This window comes from Furipterus horrens, unplaced genomic scaffold (genome assembly GCF_987537825.1).
Source record: "Furipterus horrens unplaced genomic scaffold, mFurHor1.1.pri manual_scaffold_1, whole genome shotgun sequence".
Taxonomy (NCBI): Eukaryota; Metazoa; Chordata; class Mammalia; order Chiroptera; family Furipteridae; genus Furipterus; species Furipterus horrens.
Window position 1 is genome coordinate 187,155,213 of NW_028327171.1, and position 22,364 is coordinate 187,177,576.

Below are 22,364 nucleotides of genomic sequence, written 5' to 3' on the forward strand. Positions count from 1 at the left end.
ATAGGAAACCTCTATAAGGAATTTTAAGTCTAAACAAGGATTATTAACTTTTAAAAATTTTGTTACCTCTTAGAGGGCTAGGGAACAAAGTAATAGCCTCTCATATGTTAGGACATTTATAGAGCTGTAACAGAAGCTAAGCCTGCACAAAGTTCTACAGTTGCCTCTCTTACCATATGAGTGTCTCATCTACAGAATTCTTAATATATATCTTCTCTGGTCCTGGTGGTAGGCCACTGAGGAAGGAAAATCAAGTTTAAAAAAATTGTGCTAAAAGAACGCTTAGCAGAGGGTTTCTATTGTCCTTAAGGGACAAATGCCTATTTAAGATACAATCTCAGTAAGGGATGATGGTAGAAGCAAATTGACATTTCAGGAAGAATTATTGTGGGTATCTTTTTTCATTGATTAGTTAGCTTTTTAATGCTGAATTACTTATAACTTGGTAAGGAGAAGAGGGTGTTTCCAGGGAGTTCAAATTCCAAAGTGAACTTTTCTCAACTATCAACATAATGTAAAAAGGCCTGGTTCAGTTTTAGTTCTATTTTTATGATTTGGGAAATTAATCTCTCTGAGATTCCGTTTTTTTCAGCTGCAAAATAAGAAGAATAATTCTACCCTGGGGACTGTTGGAAAGATTGCAGGTATCTGTTTACAGTGCCTGCTGTGTAATAGGTACTCCAAAAAGTAACTGTTATTATTATGAGCTTCATAGCACTTTGGTTATTTAGAAAAACAAGTAGTTGCCATCATATAAGATTTTCCTGGTACCAAAAGGGAGAGGAAATGGAAAGACAATTCATAGAGCATAAGGACCATCATCTTTCTATCTGTCAAAGAGGCTAACATGATGTATGGCTCAAAGTTGACATTCAGAAATACTGTCTTATTAAAGAAGGTGGAAAATCCTTAAAAGGAGAGATGAATACACTTTACTTACAAGCAACAGAATGATAGTAGAAGTTTTTGTTTGTTTGTTTGTTTGTAAGGGGGAGGGAGTCCCTCCAAGGGAAGCCCCTTTCAGTGAAGGCACAAAGTTTCTGTGGACAGCTGACTTTGAACTCCAGTGACACCTATGGTCTGAGGCAGCTGTCCAGCACGTTTTTGTGTTTCTGTTTCTGGCTCTCTCTAAAGCTGTGTGGCCCTTTCTCCCTCTGTTACTGCAAGGCCTACTGCAAACCTATAGCTGCTGTTGTGCTTCTTAAGGCCTCTCTGAGGGGCAGTTGCCTGCTGCTAAAGCTCTGCTTCAAAGCCCCCAAGATATAAAGCACATGAGAAGATTGCAGGCTCACTTGATAGAGGTTGCAGAGGCCAATGCCAAGATGGATACACAGAAGGGTTCCTTGCTCTGCTGTTCTCAAAAACCTCAATTCAATGAGTCACATTATAAAGGCTGTAGGAACTCCCCTCTGAGAGGTTCTGCATGACTAATACCCATTTGGTTTTTTGAGCAGAGACAGAGCCAGAGCTAGCAGAGTCTGTTTGAGGGGAGTTAACCCGGTTTTCAAGCTGTTATTTCTTTTCTTTATCTTGGGGTGGGTCACATGCTATGGGCTTCAGGCAGACAGGTATGTGCTGGCGCACATGTCTGCTCAATCTAGCCCAACAGCCTCTACCCCAGTGTTCCTGAATTACCGGGATGCCTACCCAGATGGAAGATGATAGATTCTCCTTATTTTTCATAACTGGTGCTGAGATGGGTCCCTTCAAGCAGTCAGTGAAAAAAAAAAAAAAATCCAAAAATAGAGATCAGAGACTGAGGTGACAAGTTGTCAAAGTTCAATCAATCAAAGCAGAGTGAGGATCACAAAAAAGTCAGGAACCAAGACAAGAACCACAGACTCCAAATCTGAACAGAAGAAGAGAAGAGAACCAGAGTCGAAGTAACAAAATGAAGATGATTGCTAGCAGGTGTTGGCAGATAAGCAAGAACAAGAGAACTAAAAATATACTTGTAGTTAAGCTGGCTCTAGAGCATTCTGCTGTGGTCAGGCAGACTCGGACAACGTCACTTTCTAGCAGTATACCTTTGGGCAAGTTTCCTAACCTATATCCTATTTCTTTCTTCTGTAAAATTGGGATAATACAGCACCAAGCCAAGGGGACTGTGGAAAAATTCAGTGATTGATACAAGTATAAAAATGTAACACAGTACCACAGCACACAGTGAATGTAGCAGGCATTTGTTGCTGGCAACCCAGCATCAATCTCTGCCTCTTTTGTGCCAGTCCCAATTACCTCTCATTACTGTGGATAGCCTTTTGAAATCTGAATCTAAGGAACAAAGCCAAGATAATAACCTGCCATACTGATCCTCCCAGTTTACCATGGAAACCACTTCATCCTGTGGCAGGTAATTTATAAGGATATATATTGCCTTTATGGAAATGTTTAATCCTTGAATATTCCCTCCAGTGTTAGTGGAGAGGGAGAAAGCTCTGGAGGTTTCCTGGGTGAATTAATTAGTTTGCAATTGCAATGTTATTCAGCATCCTGTATTCACAGCACTGTGCTAAAAGTGTTGCAAGAGTAGCAAAGGGTTTCTGTCCTTTAATGTGTGATGAAAAGTTGAAGCTAGCCAATAGGATGGAATGCAATTTTTTATTACCTGTAATACAATAAAGACTACTAATTTGACATGAGAATAATTTTAATTTCAATAAAACAAATAAATGACCGATTTCAGTATTCCTCTGTTAGAGGGTATATTTATAGTAGTTGAGAAATGACTGAGTTAAATCATTTCTCTCAAATATATCATAAGGGAACACTCTGGGCCATGGCTTCAAGGCTGGTTTATATGCTGTAACCTCTTAAGGAATGCAAAGCTTTGCCCCCTGCACCTGCCCATTAATCTCTTAAGAAGACAAGTCCTGATGTGATTCCTTTACTTAAGTGTACTCCCCAGAAATACACAGGTGTGCTCTGTGCTCTAAAGGTTGGAGTTTGTTGTTGTTTTCAGCTTCCTTTTCTTACTGTGTCTTGGATGGCTCCTATAGTTGCTACCCATAATCCTCTCCTGCTTCCCTTGGGCATTGTCCTTTCTCTTCCACATAGCCATATGCTTCAAGGAGACCAGTCCCAGTTCCAGCCGTGTGAAAAGAGGGGTGAGGGTGGTATTTCTTACCCTTCACTGGGATGTAATGAGGGCTTGAGAAACAATTCTGGCTATGATGATATGAGAAGTCTGGTGAAGACATATGGGAAACCTTTCCTTACTGTTAAAATGAGCACACAAGGAGGTGAGCTCTTCTGTTAGGCAGGTTTATGTCTGTATCTAAACTGGAACAAGCAGCAGCCATCTGTAATTAGGATGGGAGCTAGCATAAAAGATGGAAGGATATAAAAATTCTGAGAGCTTGGTGAAATCACTGAGCTGCTGAATTCAGTGACCCTAGAGGCTCCGTTCCTCAGAAACTTTTGTTAAATAAGATAGTGAAATTTCCCTATTGTTGGACCTATTTTAAGTGAGATTTTTCTGTTAACAGTTGTCTGTTAAATCCTTAAATGGATGAAGTATTCAAAGACACTGGTGTCCTCAGATCCAGCATGGTGAGCTCTGATCAGCATTATACCTGAATTCACATCTGTTGGTGTGAAGTGCACCATGAGGTTTTGTGTGAAGTTCTTTCTGGGGACCACATGGACTTCAATGTTAAGAACATGTCTGCCAAAGACATTCATTGTGGTAATGTGGCTGGTGACAACAAGAATAACACACCCATGAAAACAGCTGACTTCATGGCTCAGGTGATTATTCTGAATCATCCAAGCCAAATCAGTGCTGGATATGCACTGTGCTGTTATGTCACACAGCTCATATTGCTGCACATTTGCTGAGCTAAAGACTGATTATCGTGTTGGGAAAAAGCTGGAAGATGGCCCAAATTCTTAAAATCTGATGGTGCTTCCTGGCAAGCCCATGCGTCATTGATGTGATTCCCAGCAAGTCTATGTGTCTTGAGAGCTTCTTTGACTATCCTCTTCTGAGTCATTTAGCTGTTCATGACATGATAGATGGTTATTCTGTATGTCATCAAAGTAGGGAACATGAAGGCTGCTAGGGCTGGCAAGGTCATGCCATCAGCCCAGAAAGCTCAGAAGACAAGATGAATATTATCCCCAATGCCTGCCATCCCAGTCTTAATCAGTGGTGAAAGAATGACCTCAGAATTCTTAGTCTCAATTGGCCATTTAAGTTTAATAGTAAAAGATGAATTAATTATAACAAGTATTGTAAATTCTTCAGAAGGAAAAGAGAATGTTCTGTGGACCATTTGTGAGTGTGTGTGGTGGTTTTAAGTTATTAGCTTTTAAAAATCAATACTTTTAAATAAAAACAACTTGCCAAAAACCTGTCACAAAATTGTAGGACCCATTTAAACAAAGTTTAATGAAAAAAAAAATTCTATATTTCAGCCCAATCTATTTGAAACCCCATCAAAGAGATTACAAAGGAACATGAGGAGTCTTTTGAATGATGAATAGCTTAATTTTCTTGATGTGCTAATGGGCTCATGTGTATTTACATAGGCTATAACTTATTAAATTACACATTTTAATTTTGTGATGTTTATTTTCTGTCCACTATACCTCAAAAATAACTTTCTCTGATTACAGTGCAACTAAGTTAGAAATTAATAATAAAAAGAAAACTAGAAAAACCCGTATAGAAATCATAAAATATTTCTAAAAAATTATAAGTAAAAGAAAAAATCCTGAATAAAATTTAGAAATTCTTTAAAATTGAGCAATAAAAATAGTATATAACAAACCTTATGAGATGCAGCTAAAGTGTTGATCAGAGGTACTTATTATCTTAAATGCTTACACAAGAAAATAAGGAGGACTTGATAGTATTACTTTAAGTTAGAAAAAAGAATAAATCATGAAGAAATAAAAGAAAATAAAAACTAAGAACTTAAAATAATGATATTAAAAATATACATATAAAAAGAAAGATCAGCAAACAAAAGTTTTTTACTTAAAATGACTAGACAAACCTCTGGCAAATTTAATAAGGGGGAAAAAAGAGGAGGAATTTTAAAAATTTAAAAAAGAAAAGAAGATGCTGTAGACATTAAAAACATAATAGGATATTATGATCCACTCTTGGCCAAGGGAGTAACAGGAACCAGATTTATCATTCTGCCTAAAACAACAACAACAAAACACCAGACAAAATATGTGGAACAATGACTTTTCAAGACATTGAACAGCAGAGAACAAAAAAAAAAAAAAAAAGTGATTCCTGAAAAATGGAGAACAATGGGGAGAGCCATATAATTGGAACTTACTATTTTGAGAGTTCCCAGGTCACAGTGCAGGGGAGGGGTAATCAAGGAGGAGCCCTTAGGGTCCCTGAGTTACAGCTGAATGTCCAAGAATCTAGAGCTCGGAGTCCAGGAAGACCAAAGGAGCTAGAGTTAAGACAGAGTACCAGAGTCAAGAGAGCTTCTCAGAGACAGAAACTAGGACATCTGCACATGCATAAAGAAACTATGTTAGGCAAAGAAAGGAACATCGGAAGGCATTTAAGGAGAGTGCCTGGAGGTCACAAAAAGCCAGAAATGATGCCTGCTACCACCAGCCAGTGTAGAAAAATCTCAGAATTCATGGGCACTGGATGGAGCACTCTGAAGAGATTACAAAGGATCATTAGAAAATGTGTGTGTGTTTGTGTGAGGGGGGATTGATGGATACATTTACTTTCTTGATTATGGTGGTTTCATGGATGTTTGCACCTGTCTAAAGTTATCAAATTGTACACTTTAATATGTGCAGTTTCTTGTCTGTTAGAGATCCATACATATACTATATTTATGCCAAAATGTTAAAATCATTCTCTGTAAGACTGGGAACAAGAAAAGGATATCTACTACCAGACATTTATTATATTCTCTATTTTATGACAAGGATATTCACTATCATGACTATTTAATATTGAACCAGAGATTTTAACCAGTATGTTAAGATTAGAAAAAGAAATAAATGGCCTAAGAATCAAGAAAGAAAAATCAAAACACTCATTTGCAGATAATATAATTTCCTATATGAAATAACAAAAGATTCCCAGATAAACTATTGTGCCTAATGAATGCACAATAATAATAAGGTTGCTGGATTAAAAAAAAATCAACATGTGAAAGTGAATTACATTTCTAAATAACAGAAACAAGTTAGAGAAAGCAATTTTTAAAGTATTGCTTGCAATAGTAATAAGACAAAATATCTGGGACTAAATCTTGATAATAGATGTGCCAATCCTTTACAGGAAAATTTAAAATTTTTCATCGACTTTAAATAACATCTAAATAAAAATGAAGTGATAATATATGATGCTTGTGGATAAAAAGAACTATATATCATAAGAAGCAAGAACACAAAGGGAATGCAAAAATATCTAAAAATACTCAACTTTTTAGTAATCTGGGAAATATAAACCAAAATCACAATGAAATACCATCAAACATCTACCATGTTGGAAAAAATAATGTGGTTTATGTCTATGAGTAGTGCTAAAACCCAGAATTAGACTCACAGCCCCAGCTGATGTGGCACAGTGGGTTGGGCCTCATCCTGCAAATGGGAAGGTTGCTGGTTCCATTCCTGGTCAGGGCACAGACCTGGGTTGTGGGCCAGGTCCCCAGTTGGGGTGCATGCCAGAGGCAACTTATCAATGTTTCTTTCTCACATCGATGTTTCTTTCCCTCTTTTTCCTTCTCCCTTCCCCTCTCTCTGGAATCAGTAAAAGAAAAAGAAAAAAAGAATTAGACTGATACCCACTCAGGTGCAGACCACCACTGGCTGCCAACGTGAGGGCTAGTCCTTATAACACTGTGGCTTGGAGACAGGGGTGATTCCTCTGGGCAGTTGGCTCCCACAAGGAAGAAAGGAGGAAGTCAGGCTCTAATTGCTTGGTTCCTGCTTCCAAGTTCATGGTCAGGTAGATCACTTCTTAGAGTGTAGGGATGAAGAGGGGTCAGGAGAGTTATGCTAATTGGCATCCCTTCAACCAGAACAAAACACCAGGAATGGGAAATCAATGTTTCCACTGAAGATAGCCATTTTATAATTAAGGCAAAACAAGTTACCCCCACAATTGATATAGTTATTTTTATCAGGAGGGGTAGCCAGCATGTAGAATAATTTTTATAGCAATGGAAGATTATCTGAGGTTTATCAGCACTGTAACCAAACAGGTTCAAGTTCAACAGCAGGACAGAGAATGACACTAGAATTAAAATAGTATATATTCACGTGCACTCTAGAGAAATGTTCTAAATATATACTTTGGCAGTAACTTTTAATATTTGTAGAACAAAATAAATACTTGGGGAATAATTATCACATTCACATAGTACAAAATTCAAAGGGTATAAAATAAAGTGAAAAATCTCTCCCTTACCATGGCAATTACTTTTAAGTTATTTTTCTAATTATATATCATTAGAGATGTGCTTTATTTCATTTGCTCTTTCCTCTTGATTTGGTGAGTACAAAGTCCTCAATTTACAAATGAACTCTTGGAGAAAATTCACTTGCAAATCCTTTGCAATGCAGACTGCAGGGAAAATTTCTGTTTCTGGTTTCTTCAGGAGGCTCCCTAGCTTTCAATTACACCTCAAATGTAGCACACCTAATAGTATAAAATCTAGCACATTTAATCACATAGTTTCTATGCTAAATGTGTTCCAAGTTTAACAAAGACTGTGAGAAATATATCTAGTTCTCTATCATTTTCCTTACTCCTAAATCCTAGCAGAGACTATCCCTCATCTCCCTCAATCTGCACACTAGAACATTCAAGCTAATTCACAGGGAAATGGGGACAAAAAAATATATGTCTATGGCAGTAGATGGGGTAGTGATGGAACTTATGGGAGGGTAACAACATATACCATGGGAGCCACTGCTGATTGGGGATTGGGCAGTTGGACCACAGTAGCACTGATAGCACCCTGAGCACTGGAGGGCACAGCACTCATGAGTCCCACAAGCTGTAGCTTTGTTCTGTAGTATAAGGTCAGAGGTGGCAATGATTCTAGGGCACACAAGTACCTATAACTTACAGAGACAATTGAAAAGTTGACCATCTGCTTAATTCTATACAAATGGTACCTTTTCTATCTCTTCATTTTAATACAACTTGAAAAGGAAGTATTCTTTATGATCTTTTTTTTTTACTTTACTTCAAACAAAATGAATATTTTTTTGTAGTATGTTTCAAAACCAACTCACCATCATGATATGTGACAAATATTTTGGCTAGAAAACTAGAGGAGGTATATTTACAGCCTCTTACTGCAGAAATCAAGCAACTGTCAACTAATTAAGCCAAACATTTTCTTTCGTCTCTCATGCAGTATATGGACCAGATGCATTAGGGTAAGGAATATGCATGGAGGGGGATCAGAGAGTCTCACGGGATGAAACAGACATAGAAATGAGCAAGGTTCACAGAATGATACAAAGAAAAAAAGTAGTAAATTCTATCTGGAGGCTGGGGGTGGGGTCTGGAGAAAGGAGGGCACCCAAGAGAGGCTTCAGTAATAGTGCCACTTCAGAGGAGACTGACTACCTCTTCTAAGTTTGCCCTGCAAAGAGCATGCCATGCACTGAGCAAAGGCACAGAGCTGTGAAATAACCTGCTGTGCGAAGGAGTGCAATTCAGTGGGGCTTGGCTGACTTTAGGGATATGAGATGGGGCCTGGCAAGAGCTGAGTCTGGAGGCTCCAGACCATCCAGGATTTATATGCTAATGCCTTGCATTTTAGCTTATCTATCATAATACTCTGGAAACCTTTTTAAAAAATTATTAGTTTTATTATTCCTATTAATAACTAGGTTTTTTAGAGTTTTATAAACTTTAAAATTAAATAACCTTTAAATTATAAAGCTTTTAATAATTCAAACAGAAGGTTCAAAAATGAAAAGTCAAAGTTGCTCTCTTCACTTTCATACCTAATCACCTAGCCCTACTCATCTGTGGAATTTTTTAAGATTGATAGAATATATTTCAAGAATATCTCAGCAATACACATAGGTATCAACTATTTCCTTAAAATTTATTTGAGATTTGCAAAATCAGAAACCAATCTGACTTATTTCATCAGGAATTTGGGTTTTCTTTCTAGTGCGTGTATTTAAAAATAATGTATACACATATATAAATACTCATGTCATTTATTGGTTATGGAATGTGGTATTTAAAATATTTTACTTTATGGAATTTTTAAAACCTATACAGAAATGGAGAAAATAATACAGTGAAATTCAATATTCAAATCATTGAGCTACAACAATTAGTAATGATTCCTTTTTTAATGCTATACTCTTCACCCTCCCACACCCTTTTCTGCTAAAGTTTCAAACAAATCCTGACTATACATTACTTCATTCACAAATACTTTAATTTATATCTTTCACAGATAAGTACTTTAAATATATTCACAATATCATTATTATACAAAGCAAAATTAACACCTCCTTAGCATCATAATATTTATCCTGTGTAGAGTTTATCTCTATTATCTCAAAACTGTTTTTTACTTTGAATTGTTTGGATTAGGACCCAAACAAGATCTATACACCGCATTGATCTGAGACACAGATCAATTTAATAAACTTGTATAGTTTATTAAATTTCTATCTTCATTTGAATCTATTTCTGGATTTGCTTCCCATTTCCATGGTTCTTCTGTCTAATCATATACCAATAGAGCATTGTTTCAATTATGCAGATTATAATATGTTTTAATATTTAGTAGTACTATTCCCCACCCCCCAATTCTTTTTTTAAGTATATTTTATTGATCATGTTGTTACAGTAATTCCATTTTTTTTTCTCCTTTGTTTCTCTCTGTCCAGTGCCCTCCTTCCCTCCAGCAATCCCACCCCGCTTCGTTCATGTCCATGGGTCATGCATGTAAGTTATTTGGCTTCACCCTTTCCTATATTATTCTTAACTTCCCCTTGTCTATTTTGTACCAACCAATTATGCTTCTTAATCCCTGCACCATATCCCCATTTCTCCCCCTCCCCCCTCCCAGCTGATAACCCCCCAAATGATCCCCATGCCTAGGATTCTGTTCCTATTCTGGTTTGCTTAGTTGGATTTTCTTTTTATTTTTTAGATTCAGTTGTTGATAGTTGTGAGTTTGTTATCATTTTAGTGTTCATAGTTTTGATCTTCTTTTTCTTAAGTAAGTCCCTTTAACATTTCATATAATAATGACTTGGTGATGATGAACTCCTTTAGCTTTACCTTGTCTGGAAAGCACTTCATCTGCCCTTCCATTCCAAATGATAGCTTTGCTGGATAGAGTAGTCCTGGTTGCAGGTTGCCTTTCATCACATTGAATACTGTTTGCCAGTCCCTTCCTGCCTGCAAAGTGTCCTCTGAGACATCAGCTGACAGTTCTATAGGCACCTCCCTGTAGGCAACTCTCCGCCTCTCTCTTGCTGCCCCCAGGACTCTGTCTTTATCTTTCACCTTTGGAATCTCAATCATGATGCGTCCTGGTGTGGTCCCCTCTGGGTCCAGCTCACCCAGGACCCTCCATGCTTCCCGGACCTGTATGTCCATCTCCTTCACAAAATTTGGTAGTTTTCCTCATTTTTTTTGAATTCTTGCTTCCTCATTCTGCACTAGTTGACTGTTTTTTATCTTCCTTATGTTCCAAATCATTGATTTGAATCCCAGTTTCCTTCCCTTCACCATTGATTTTGTGTGGATTTTCCTTTGTTTCACTTAGCATAGCCTTCACTTCTCTTATGCATTTGCCGTACTCAAGCATATCTGTCAAGCCTGCGAGAATCTTTATCACCAGTGTTTTGAATTCTGCAACTGTTAGGTTGTCTATCTCCTCGTCTGTTAGGTTGGCTATCTCCTTGTCGCTTAGTTCTCCCACTGGAACCTTGATCCGTTCCCCCTTTGGGGCCATACTTCTCTGTCTCCTCATTCTGACAGACTTTTGTGTTTGTTTGCCTCCGCGTCCCAGGTAGAGCTGTCACTCCTGTAACTTTGTAAGGGGTGGAGCCTTAGGGATTCATCAGTACAGGGCAACTTGTTTCACCACATTGTGGTGCTGTATGTGGGGGAGGGGTCCAAGGGGGAACAGTGCCACCTGCCCAGCACTCGCCTCTTTTCCAGGCACCTCTCCCACTTCTGCACTGGGCTGGCGCCCCTCTAGCTCCTGCCCTGGCCGTCGTCCCCAGAGTGGGTGGGTCTTCGGACATTCTAGGACTGTGGGGGCCCTTTAAACAAGTGGACTCTGCTGAGAGACCAGCAGTTTCCACCTCCACCCCAATCCCCACTGGTCTGCACAGTTAGAAGCAATGAGGCTTGATTTTCCCTGGTGCTGGGACAGTGAGCTGCTAGGTCCTGTGAGGAGCTAGGTATGCTCCCCTGGTGTCCCTCCTGACTTTAAAACACGTGACTGCGCTTTCTGCCGGTCTCGCCCCCCAATTCTTCTCTTAGGAATTTCCTGACTATTCCTTTTGTTTGTACTTTTATATAGTTTTTAATCAACTCATCTAGATCCAGAAAAAAATCTGATGGTAATTTTATTAAAGTTATAAATTAATTTAGGGAAAGTTTACATCTTTATATGTAAGCCTTTCTGTCCAAGAACATAATGTATCCTTTTTATTTTTTCAAATCTTTTTATGTCATCAGGAGTGTTTAATACTTTTTATTATATATATTTTACCCATTTCTTATTAATTTTATGCCCCAGTATTATATTTTTGCTCTTCCAAGTAGGTCTACTCCTCCATTATTTCTTTTATAGGCTCATTGCTATATGAGGCTGACTTATTTATATTAATTTTATGTCCTACTTATTTACTAAATTCTCATAATTTCTATTAATTTTTTCGTTTATTTTTTGTTTTATAAATATATAACCATGTTTTCTGCAAAGAGAGATAGTTTCTTATCTCCCTTCCAATTCTCAGATGCTCAAATGCTTTCTCTTGTCTAATTGTATTCATTAATACCTGTGCTTCCAATGTTAAACAGTGATGAACATGGTGGTCTTCTTTGCCTTCTTCCTACTTTAGTAAAGTTTTCTCATTAGGTAAGGAGTTGGTTTATGGACTGAAGTATCCTTCAATTCTTATTTAATTGAGTATTTTTAACATGCACGAATGTTGAATTTTATCAAATGCCTTTTTGGCATCTATGAAGGCTCTAATCTGATTTTATCTTTAGCTTTATTACATGACAAATCATATTAATTGGTGTCCTATTATGGAACCACACAAATTCTTGGAACACATTTTGTAAATATATATTATTTTTAAATATGCTATTGGTTTTTTTGCTAATGTTTAAGATTTTTTTACATCTCATAAGTGGGGTTTTTCTTTTTCCTTTTCCTGAATTCTGGATGGGATTACACAGCATTAGGATGCTCTCATCTTCTATGGTTTGGCAGATTATTCCTCAGCTCTACCCCAGTTCTACAGTGTGTTGGAGCTCCTCTGCCCCCTCCGCCCCCCAAAATTAAATCCCTTCCCCTCCACCCCCACTCCTGGTAATTCTCATCCCTAGATTTTGCATTTTGGAACCACCAAGGATATGAGGATGCTGCATCTTTTAAGAAATGAGTATAATATTAACACCAAACCTGACAAAGATTTCTAATTATGAGTAGTCGAAGGTAATATAAGCCCAGCTGCCTGACCTTAAAAGCCAAACAGAATTTACCTTCTTTCCCTTCCTTCTCCTTATCCAAGGTGTGGTCTAGTAATAAATTTTAATATGCAAACACAAAGTTCTGTGATAAATCAGCTCAGAGAACTAGAAGGGAGCTCATTAGTTACAGTTTTACAGACCCTGATGACTTCAGTCATTGGGTCCAAGCACTCAGGGTCACAAGTTGTCCTACATTTGGCTTCAGTTCCAGCTAATCCAGAGAGAGGACAAAAACATTCCATAAGTTATATTGTGCCAACGAAACTTTTGTCCCTGAAGCATATCTATGTTTTTGTAAGTAGGATGATTTCAGTGTGGAATTATACACCCAATTACCTGTAGAAAAATCTAATCAAGACCACTATCATGGATACTGCCCAGTTTTAAAAATGATGGTATTCCTGGGGGTGGGGGCTGAAGATCACCTACTTAGTAAAAGTTGTTTTAGCAATTGTGGTTTAGAAAATATTGCAACCTGATTTTCATTTGTCTTTACCAGTCTGTGGATACAGATGTGACCACTCTATACCTGTGCATAAATTACAATAGATCCATATTTCATCCTCTTTAAACAGGAGCTATTTTTCTCTAAAACGATTCTGATTATTTCTGGGAGTCCCCAAACAAATATCTTCCCCATATTCACAAACCAATCTCTCACCTTTCATTACTACATGACATCATTCTTTCATTCATTTACTACGTACTGAGTACCTACCTTGTGAGACAATACAGCAGAGTCATACAGACATCTCTGTCCTGGTCCTCCTGGGGCACCCATAGTATTTTTCCTGATCTACTCCAGTTCTCATCTGTCAACATTCATTGCTGGCAAGTGGCTGGAAGAATTTTTTAAAGATTTTTATTTATTTATTTTTTAAAGAGAAAGGAAGGGAGAGAGAAAGAGAGCGAATGAAACATCAGTGTGCAAGAGATACATCGATTGGTTGCCTCTAGCATGCTCCCAACCAGAAACCTGGCTCACAGCCCAGGCATGTGACCTGACTGGGAATCAACTGGTGACCTTTGGTTCACAGGCTGGCGCTCAATCCACTGAGCCACACCAGCCAGGGCTGGAGGAAATTTTTATCACTGCTTCTGCTGAGGAAGTTCATTGTAAAACATTTGACCAAGAATGTGCCAAGAATGCTGTTGCTAATATCCCCAAAGCCTTCAATTTTATGTTCCAGAACAATGCTGGATTCCATGGGGAGGCAGAGAAAATGGCTCTCCTCAATTTGGTGCCAGTCTTTGACAACAGGGCTCTAAAGCAGGACTCTTTCTTTGTGAAAAAAATTTTTTCTACAGCCTTAGGAGCTCAAAACCGGTCCAAGGGGCTCAGTATCATGTGTTCTCCATAATTCTCATTCCCCCTCTTTCCTGCCTCACCAACAGTTACCAACCTAGAGAGCACCCAGGCGTGTCAGTGAGAACAAACACTTAGTGTGGGGGTTGTGCTTGTATTTGGAGCATCTGAATCTGGCTGAAATGGCCTGGTGAATTATGTAGCACACTTTGAAAGCTTAGCCAGAATCTAGCATATAAAATGCAACTCCTTGAAGATTATTCCAGATGCTGGTATGGCTGGCTTTAATTATTTGGTGGTAGATGTGAATAGTAGGGACCTCGAGGTTGTCTAGAGCTGGGTGTATTACTGGGTAGAAAGCGGAATCTAATTCTTATGAAAATTGAAAAGAGTTTGGGAGGATTATCTCCAGAAGATCCCAAGCAAAGCAGAAAATGTGGTTAGGAAAAGGATTCAGCTCTAGAATATTGAGGAATCATGTTGTTAGGGAGAATGTGTGGCAACTTCTAAGAGCAACAAAACAAAAACAAACGAACAAAAGACACCAGAACAATCAGAAACTGTTATTGAGGGGTTTGCTCTGAGAAGGCTGAGGATAAATTAAAATAAATCCACCCGCCAACAAGTCTGACATGGGTGAGTATCCACTATAGCCTTGCATAGTTTAAGAGTAGTATAGTTCAAAAGTCTCTAAACTACTGTAAAAAAAAAAAAAAAAATGCAGCACAGGGCTATGATGTCTATAACACCTGACAACAGACATAATTTTTATTACTGAAGGGTGGATCATGTTGCTCAAATTCTGAAATTTCTGGCATTTTGCTCAGTTCCTTCCATCATTTAAATAACCTCAGAAGGAAATATTTACCAACATTACAGGTTTCTAACACCCAAGAAAAATAGGTAAGTTCTCAGCCTAAGACTTAAACAAGTAGGAATTAATATTGCTTTTCCTTTTTAAATGTTTATTTAAAAAGTAATCTTTGCTGACAATTTTTTTTAAATAGAGCTAAAAGGAAAGGTACCTTACCCAATCCCCAGTTTGTAGAGGTAGCCACTGTTAGATTGAGAGTATATTCTTCTTGTCTTTCTCCTAAGCATATACATCTTGTTTCTAAAATATGGAATCATACTATTCTGTAAACTGTTCTACAATTTGGCTTTCATCACTAAATAATTTAAATTGGGTATCTTTGCATGTCAGTTAATAACGGCTATATCCCTTTTTAAAAGTCCTGCATCATATTCCACTATATTGATGTAACATTATTTATTTATCCTGTCCCCTACTGATGGATATTTGGATGATTTCCAGTTTTTTATTATTACAGATAATGCTGCAATGAACATCTTTATACATTCATACTATGCACTTATGCAAGCATTCTAGGAGATAACCACTGGAAATGGAATTGCTTGGTCAGATAGTATATTAATTTTGAATTCTGATAAATATTCCCCAAATTCCCTCTAAAATGTCTGTGACAATTTACACTCCCACGAACGAGTAGGAGTGCTTGTTTCCCACCTGCTCTCCTCACTGTGTATCCAGGCATCAACTAGTTAAATTAGACATAATGATTAAGGCCTTCCCTCATACTCTTATTTTTCTTAATTTTCTCTCTCTGTTTCATTACTGAGATTTATTCCTAAGGGAGGAAAGAAGGAATATGTTTATTTGGGTTTCAGAATGTTCTTCATACATACAGACATTCTCCAAGTTGCGAACAAGTATCTTATAAGCATTTACACCTACAGAAAAACTACTCAAGGAGACATAAAATGTAATCACCCCGAGGCTTCTTATGACTACTCATTCACTCATTCATTTCCTCACTTATGCATGAATACATGCATTAATGGATTCATTCATATTCTTGCACTCATATATTCACTCCTCTAAGTTCTGGGTACCATGCCAATCACTGTGGCTATAGGGATGAAATTCAGTATCTGCCTTCAAGAAGGTCACAGTCTAGCCCTAATGGAAAAGAGAGAAAAAGAAACCAAGAATTATAACGCAGTGGGAAAGTGCTGCTTTGATGTCAGTGCAGCATGCCCCAGGGGCGATAGAGTGGGGTAAGTGCCCACCTGAGAGTGGGGGCTGCAGAGAAGGGCATATGGTTCTGGGAGGACCCAGGCAACTGTTGGGTCAAACCCAGTCAGGGAGGAAAGTTAGGGAAGGCTGGGGACAGGGTATCCTGAGGGCAATTGTTGGCTAGCAGTTATTTTAGCAGAAATAATGTTTTGTGCACATAGGCTTGATTTAGTTTTTTTTTTTATGAAAATTCTTGAGTCAAGGAAATCTCAGAGTGGAAATGGAAAAGACAAGGAGTTTTTTATACTGGCTATTAAAACTGGCAGGAGACTCAGTGTCTCTATCCCTGTGGGATGGCGACTGAACTGTTGCACCCCATTGACGTATGTGAGCCCTATGGGGATGGAGCGGGCATAGGAAGCCAAGAGGGTGAGAGTCAGAGTCAGCTCTAAATGTACATTTACCCTATTTCATGGTATTCATGCTGAGTATGAAATTTCTCCTAAGACCTGTGGACATATGTGTTTATTGATAATTTACAAGGCTCAGACTTGGAAGCAACCTAAATGTGTGCCCATGGAAGATAAATTAAATACATGATGGTAAGTCCATGAAATAAAAAAAACAAAACATAGACATTAAAATAATATTTTCCAAAACTATATCGTAAGGTAGAAAAAATTTATAATAAAATATTAAGTCAAAAAGGAGTATACAAAGTACATATATAGTATGAACCCACCTTCATAATAACAACAAATTTTATGTTTTTGTGTATTTTTTTCTCTCTGTGAACATGTGTGCATGCACACACACACACATAAAACTGCACTTAAATACATGGATATCTATTTATCTTTTCTGTCAGTTAGGGTAAAATAATTTATGTTTCAGTAACCACCTGAAAATCTACACTGCTTATAATGACTGTTTATTTCTCCACATGCTGCCTGTCCATCCCGAGTCATCAAAGTTGCTGTATTCTTCATGACACTCTGGAACGCATAAACACGGCAGTGCTTCCGTCTCAAGACGAGCTTCCATGACTGCAGAAGCATGAGCAAGCTCTTAAACCTTCTGCCTAGAAAGCAGCGCACATCACTTCTGCTTATGTTTTATTGGCTGAAGGAGGTCATATGACCTCATCTGAGTTCCACAGGGCAGGGAAGGGTACCAACTATTTGTGAACAATATTGTAGCCTATCACATCTACATCGCTAAATATTAAGGGGAAAGGTAGGGATGGGAAAGCAACTCATTGAAACAAGTGGTTATCACAGGGTGGTGAGAATATATTTTTTTCACATGCTTTTCAATATTTCCCAATTTTGTAAACAAACACATATTACTTCTACTTTTTGTTTTATTTACCCAAGTAATACATTAATATAGTCTATAAATAATTGAAGCACTATAAAAGTACAGAGTGAAGTGAAACTCCTTCTTCATATCACCTCAGTCTCATCCCAACCCCACTCTCAGAAGTAATCACTACATACAGTTTGGTGAAAATCCTTCCAGATTGTCTTCATCTATGCATTCACAAATGTAAATGTGAAGTCACATGAGTTACTTTTATGAGAGAAAATATTTAAAACAGCATGTAAACTAATCAATACGCATCCTAGTTTAACTGACTAGTTTCTTACGGAAAATGCATTATTCGGCCTTACCAGTTGTGCCCTTCACAGCTTCCTCCCAGCTTGTGACCTTGTCTGCGGGCAATCCATGTCGCTGCTTCTCTGCATCTCCCTTCCCTCCAGTTTGTTCAGCTTTCTGACTCGGTCTTACCTGTTCTCCATGGCTGCTCTTTCACCTTGGAGTTTTCCTCCACTCCACTCAGAAGTCACAGTCTCCAAATCATGGATGCAGTTCCAGAGACACAGTGTAGGAAACCTAAATAGATAACCTGGTGGCAAGCTTTATGTGGACTAAAAGTTCAGAAATAATCAGAAAAGTTATACGCACTGAAATATACACCAAGAGATTGATATTCCAGTTGTGAACTTGGAAAGGAATGGAATTTAGATGTTTCTACAATTAATAAACTATTTATATCCCTTTACTTCTGAAAGAGGTACAAAAATTGCTTATAACAAAAGCTCATATTCAGGGAATAAAGTTAAAATATTGGAAAAAAGGCAGGACAGCATTTTTCAAAGTGTGTTTCATAGACGGGACTAGGTAGTATGTGAAAAATAAAGTGTTATGTCCAAATAAGCTTGCGAAATACTTAAGATGAAACCGTATTTTGTTTCAGAACTTGGCAGAGCCTTTGGGTGTTAATGAATATGGTGAATGAGCAAGAAGAGGAGGGTGTATGCAAACTTCTCTGGCTCAGCCGTCCTTTCTGCAGTGATGAAAGAGCAGCCAATCAGGGGCAGCTCAATCAGTGCTCAACCCACCGAGCTTCATTATATGCAGCACAATCGTTGTATGCCGCTTTCATTTCCTCAAGGACTGAGGTTTAATAACATCGGTGGTTTTTACTGCGTCATTGTTTCTACGACAAGCCCGCACAGCTCCTGTAGACTGACATTCATGCTAAGACACCAGCAGTTTTGCCCACTATCAAACTTGCTTTTGCACTATCAGTGAAAAAGGCAGTCTTAGAATTATTATGTAAATAGCTTTTGACCTTGTGAGCCCCTTGAAAGGATTGCTTGGATGCCAAGGGTCTGCAGGCTACATTTTGAGAAAGGCTGATAAAGAAAAGAGGAAAGGGGAGGAAATGGGATTGGCTAGGAGGAGATAAAATCCAGGAACCTGGTCCTTTAACTGAGATTGATGAGAAAACTGGTGAGTGTCCAAACTGTTCACAGCACGCTTAGGTTAGGGAAACATGGAGATGTCTACACAGAATCCACCTTTAGAAGCAGGTAGTTGTAGCAAATAAAAAGGTGGTAAAGCCCCACAAATGTGACTGCCCTTAGTTACTTATGTAACAACAATTTATATAAATTAGGTAACATGGGTTCCCAGAGCTAACTCTTTACAGATGACATGTGGTAGAAAATGAAACAAGGACATGATAGAACACCATTTTCCTTAGTATTGGCTTCCGAAGTGTGACACCTTTATTTTGTACAGCCCAGAGCCCATTTCAAAATATAACAAAAAAAATTTTTTTCCATATTTGTTCTTGAGCTTCCAACTTCCTGATTTCCCTCCTGTCTTATAACTCATAACAGGATTTATTCTTCCCTTGAAGCCCACCCAAGTGGATTTCACTTCCATCAAGCACATCTTTTGTTTCTACATCACTCTTAGTCTCTCCCCTCTCCTTCTACGTGAGCATTGGGGCTTACATTTTGAACTATGTCCCCTACCTTTCCATTTGCCTTCTTCCTTCTCACTTTGTCCATCAGGCAGTGTAACTAGTGTGTGATGGGACATGGCGGTCAAAGGTAATTTAATCAGAGACTGATTTTGTATGTCTTTGATTCCTCCCTCATTGCATGGCAAAATTCTCTTATTTAGTGATTTATAGCATTGAGGGTTTTAATAAAAATGGCTTGGCTCAGAGAGTTATTGATGATAGGAACATAATTTAACAATAAAAGAAATAAATTGTGCACTCAGAACATTCACCCTGAAAGAATTACAAAGTATTCTAGAAATATGAGCCACTTCTCTCTAATCCCCACACCAAGCACCCTTATCTTCTACTTTGTAAGTGAAAGGGGAATTTCCAGTACCTTGCTCCCAGTAGGAAGATAAAGGGTGAATGCTCCCAAGCAGGTTGGGCCAGGAAAACCTTTCCCTTCCCCCAGGGCAACTGCCGTAGCTGTGTGCAAAGTGTAATGCAAAGTGTAACCCTTGGCACTCTGTGACTGGGATAAAGCACCTTCTGAGCCATAAGTAGTCCCTCAGTGCTCCTGTTATGCAGCTGAACCACGTTCTTGGATCCTGAATGGTTACCAGCCTAACTACTGTTTAAATAGAAAAAGAAAAGGAAAAAAAAAAAGTGCAATTATGTTAATTTCTCAAAATGGGGGATGGGGTGTGCTCAAGTAAGGAAAATATTCACAGAAACATGATACCAGTGCCTGATTTAATTTGGTAGAAACTGGATCTTTAAAAACTAACTACACAAATAATTGTATGCTATAAACAATAAAGGACTCAATTTTACAGAAAAGCTGATCCTCTAATAGAATTTTATATATATGTAAAATAGGTCTGTCCAGAAAGTATCCAGCCGTGTACTATGAAAAATCAGACATTTATTGAAGAAGGTACAAGATACAAGAAACATTGTACACAGCCTCAGTACCCTTCCATGTAGGTACCTTGGGACCTCACACAGTTCTCCCAATTGCTCCCAGCTGCCCCGTTGTATTTTTCTGAATCTCATCGATTGTCTGAAATCTCTTCCCTTTCAAAGGTGAATTTAGTTTTGGGAAAAGCTTGAAGTCACAGGGTGCCAAATCTGGGCTGTTAGAGGGACTGAGTCACCTGGGTGATTTGATGTTTTGCCAAAAACCTCCGCACAAGATGTGACGGATGAGTGAGTATGTTGTTGTGATGAAGCTACCAGTCACAAGTTGCCCATAACTACAGCCTCCTGAATAATCTGAATAGTTTCCACAGAGGAATGTTCAAGTTTAACAAAAAATTTGATACAAATTCGTTGCTCTACCTGCTCAGTCATTTTGAATGGAATGGCCACACAATATATATCCTCACTCAATGGCATCTACTACCCCCACTAACTAGTACAGTGAAATCATCATTGTTCACACATGCCCATTCCAGTCCACTCTCCTTGGCTGCAGGTTACATCGATATCTTACAAATTGTTCTTGTTATATTAACAATGTGTGCACTTTTTCTGGACAGAGGTATGTCATTCATTGTTTTTGTGATAAAGTTTTAAAAAGAAAAGAGACTGGAATGCATAAATAGAAACTGGGAGGTAAATTAGTCATTCTGCTTAGTGCTAAGTTAATACTTCTCATTAGAACCAGCTCTAAGCTCTATAGTTAAAGAGGAGTAAAAAAGAATTAGAAATGCTTCAGTAAAAACCCACAGATATATCAAGAATTGAAGAATACATTGTTTTAGGAGAAGTACAAGGAATTGAACCTAAACAACTTAAAGATTTTTTCAACTGTTTCTTCAATATGGAAATTTAAGTCAGTAATTTCTCATATCCTCCCAGCTCTGACATTTTTGTATGCTTAGGCTAGATCCATTAATCAACAGAGTAACTGCGACCTCCTACGCCATCTGAAGCAGTGAAGTAGGCATATGCAGATGCTGGGAATAAACGTGGTGGAAGACTGATGCACAATTTATCCTTCCACTAGAAGAATTTCTTCCGGACAGAAGAGGTTAAGATGCTCCCTTTCTCCTCTGATCAAGGAAACAAATTTAGGAAAAGTTATCTAGAAAAAAATGTGTGGTGAATATAGAGATGGTTAATATAAGATTCATTGTCAAGTCCCTTCTCTGGAGACTTTCAGAATTAAGCTTGTTAACGCATCACTCCAAGATGGTGTTAGAGAGATGTCAAGAGTGCCAATGTGCTCCATAGCTCAGAACTCTTTCAAGCACCATATACACAACTCTCTCCTCCAGTTTCTTGTTCCACGGATATTCAAACACATTTCCTCTCTTCTTTGAACAGCCTATAGCAGCTTTCATACTGACTGGCATAAAAATTAATCCTGTGTCTCCAAGATGGAAACTAGACAGACATCCTAGACTCCTCCCTCTCCTTTTCTATCCTTATCCAACTGGGTTTGAGATCCTGTTCCTTCTGTGCCTCTAAAATGTCTTTTGAAACAATTACCTCATTTCCTTATTCAGTACTACTATTTCAGACCCTCGTTATAGGATACCTAGGTTACTGCAATTGCATCCTAACTAACCTCTTTGCTTGCAGTCTTACCCTTCTTCACATTTTTCAAAATTGCGGCCGAAAACTGTATTTTTAAAAAATGTAATCTCCTTGTCCCTGACTTGGGTAGAGTTGCCCCTAGTATGATGATGCTTGTCTCATATTTGCCAGGGACAAAGGAACTCCTACTTTATCCCACTTTGGCTTTTAGTCTGTGCACATGACTGGTTCATGTCCTGGACACATGGAGGAAAAGAAGGAAAAGGAAAGAAAGAAAATGAAGAAAAAGAAAAAGAAAATTAAGCTCTTTAACCTGAAAAAGCATCTGCCCATCTCTTCATCTTCATTTCCTTTGTACCACTCACCCACCCTAAACTACAGACATTTTGGAAAAATTGAAATCTTTGTCTTTTATATATTCCTGCCTTTGTGTTAGTCCTTATACCCAGAATACTTCTCCTGTATGCCTGTT

At 38.2% G+C, this 22,364-nt stretch overlaps 1 non-coding gene across 1 annotated transcript; it reads left to right on the top strand.

Annotated features, from left to right (window-relative positions):
- Positions 1–22,004: 22,004 nt before the first annotated feature.
- On the top strand, positions 22,005–22,140 carry LOC150022452 (small nucleolar RNA SNORA48). The gene has a single exon (XR_016513760.1). It is a non-coding gene; the product is annotated as a small nucleolar RNA SNORA48 (small nucleolar RNA).
- The last annotated feature ends 224 nt before the right edge of the window (positions 22,141–22,364 follow it).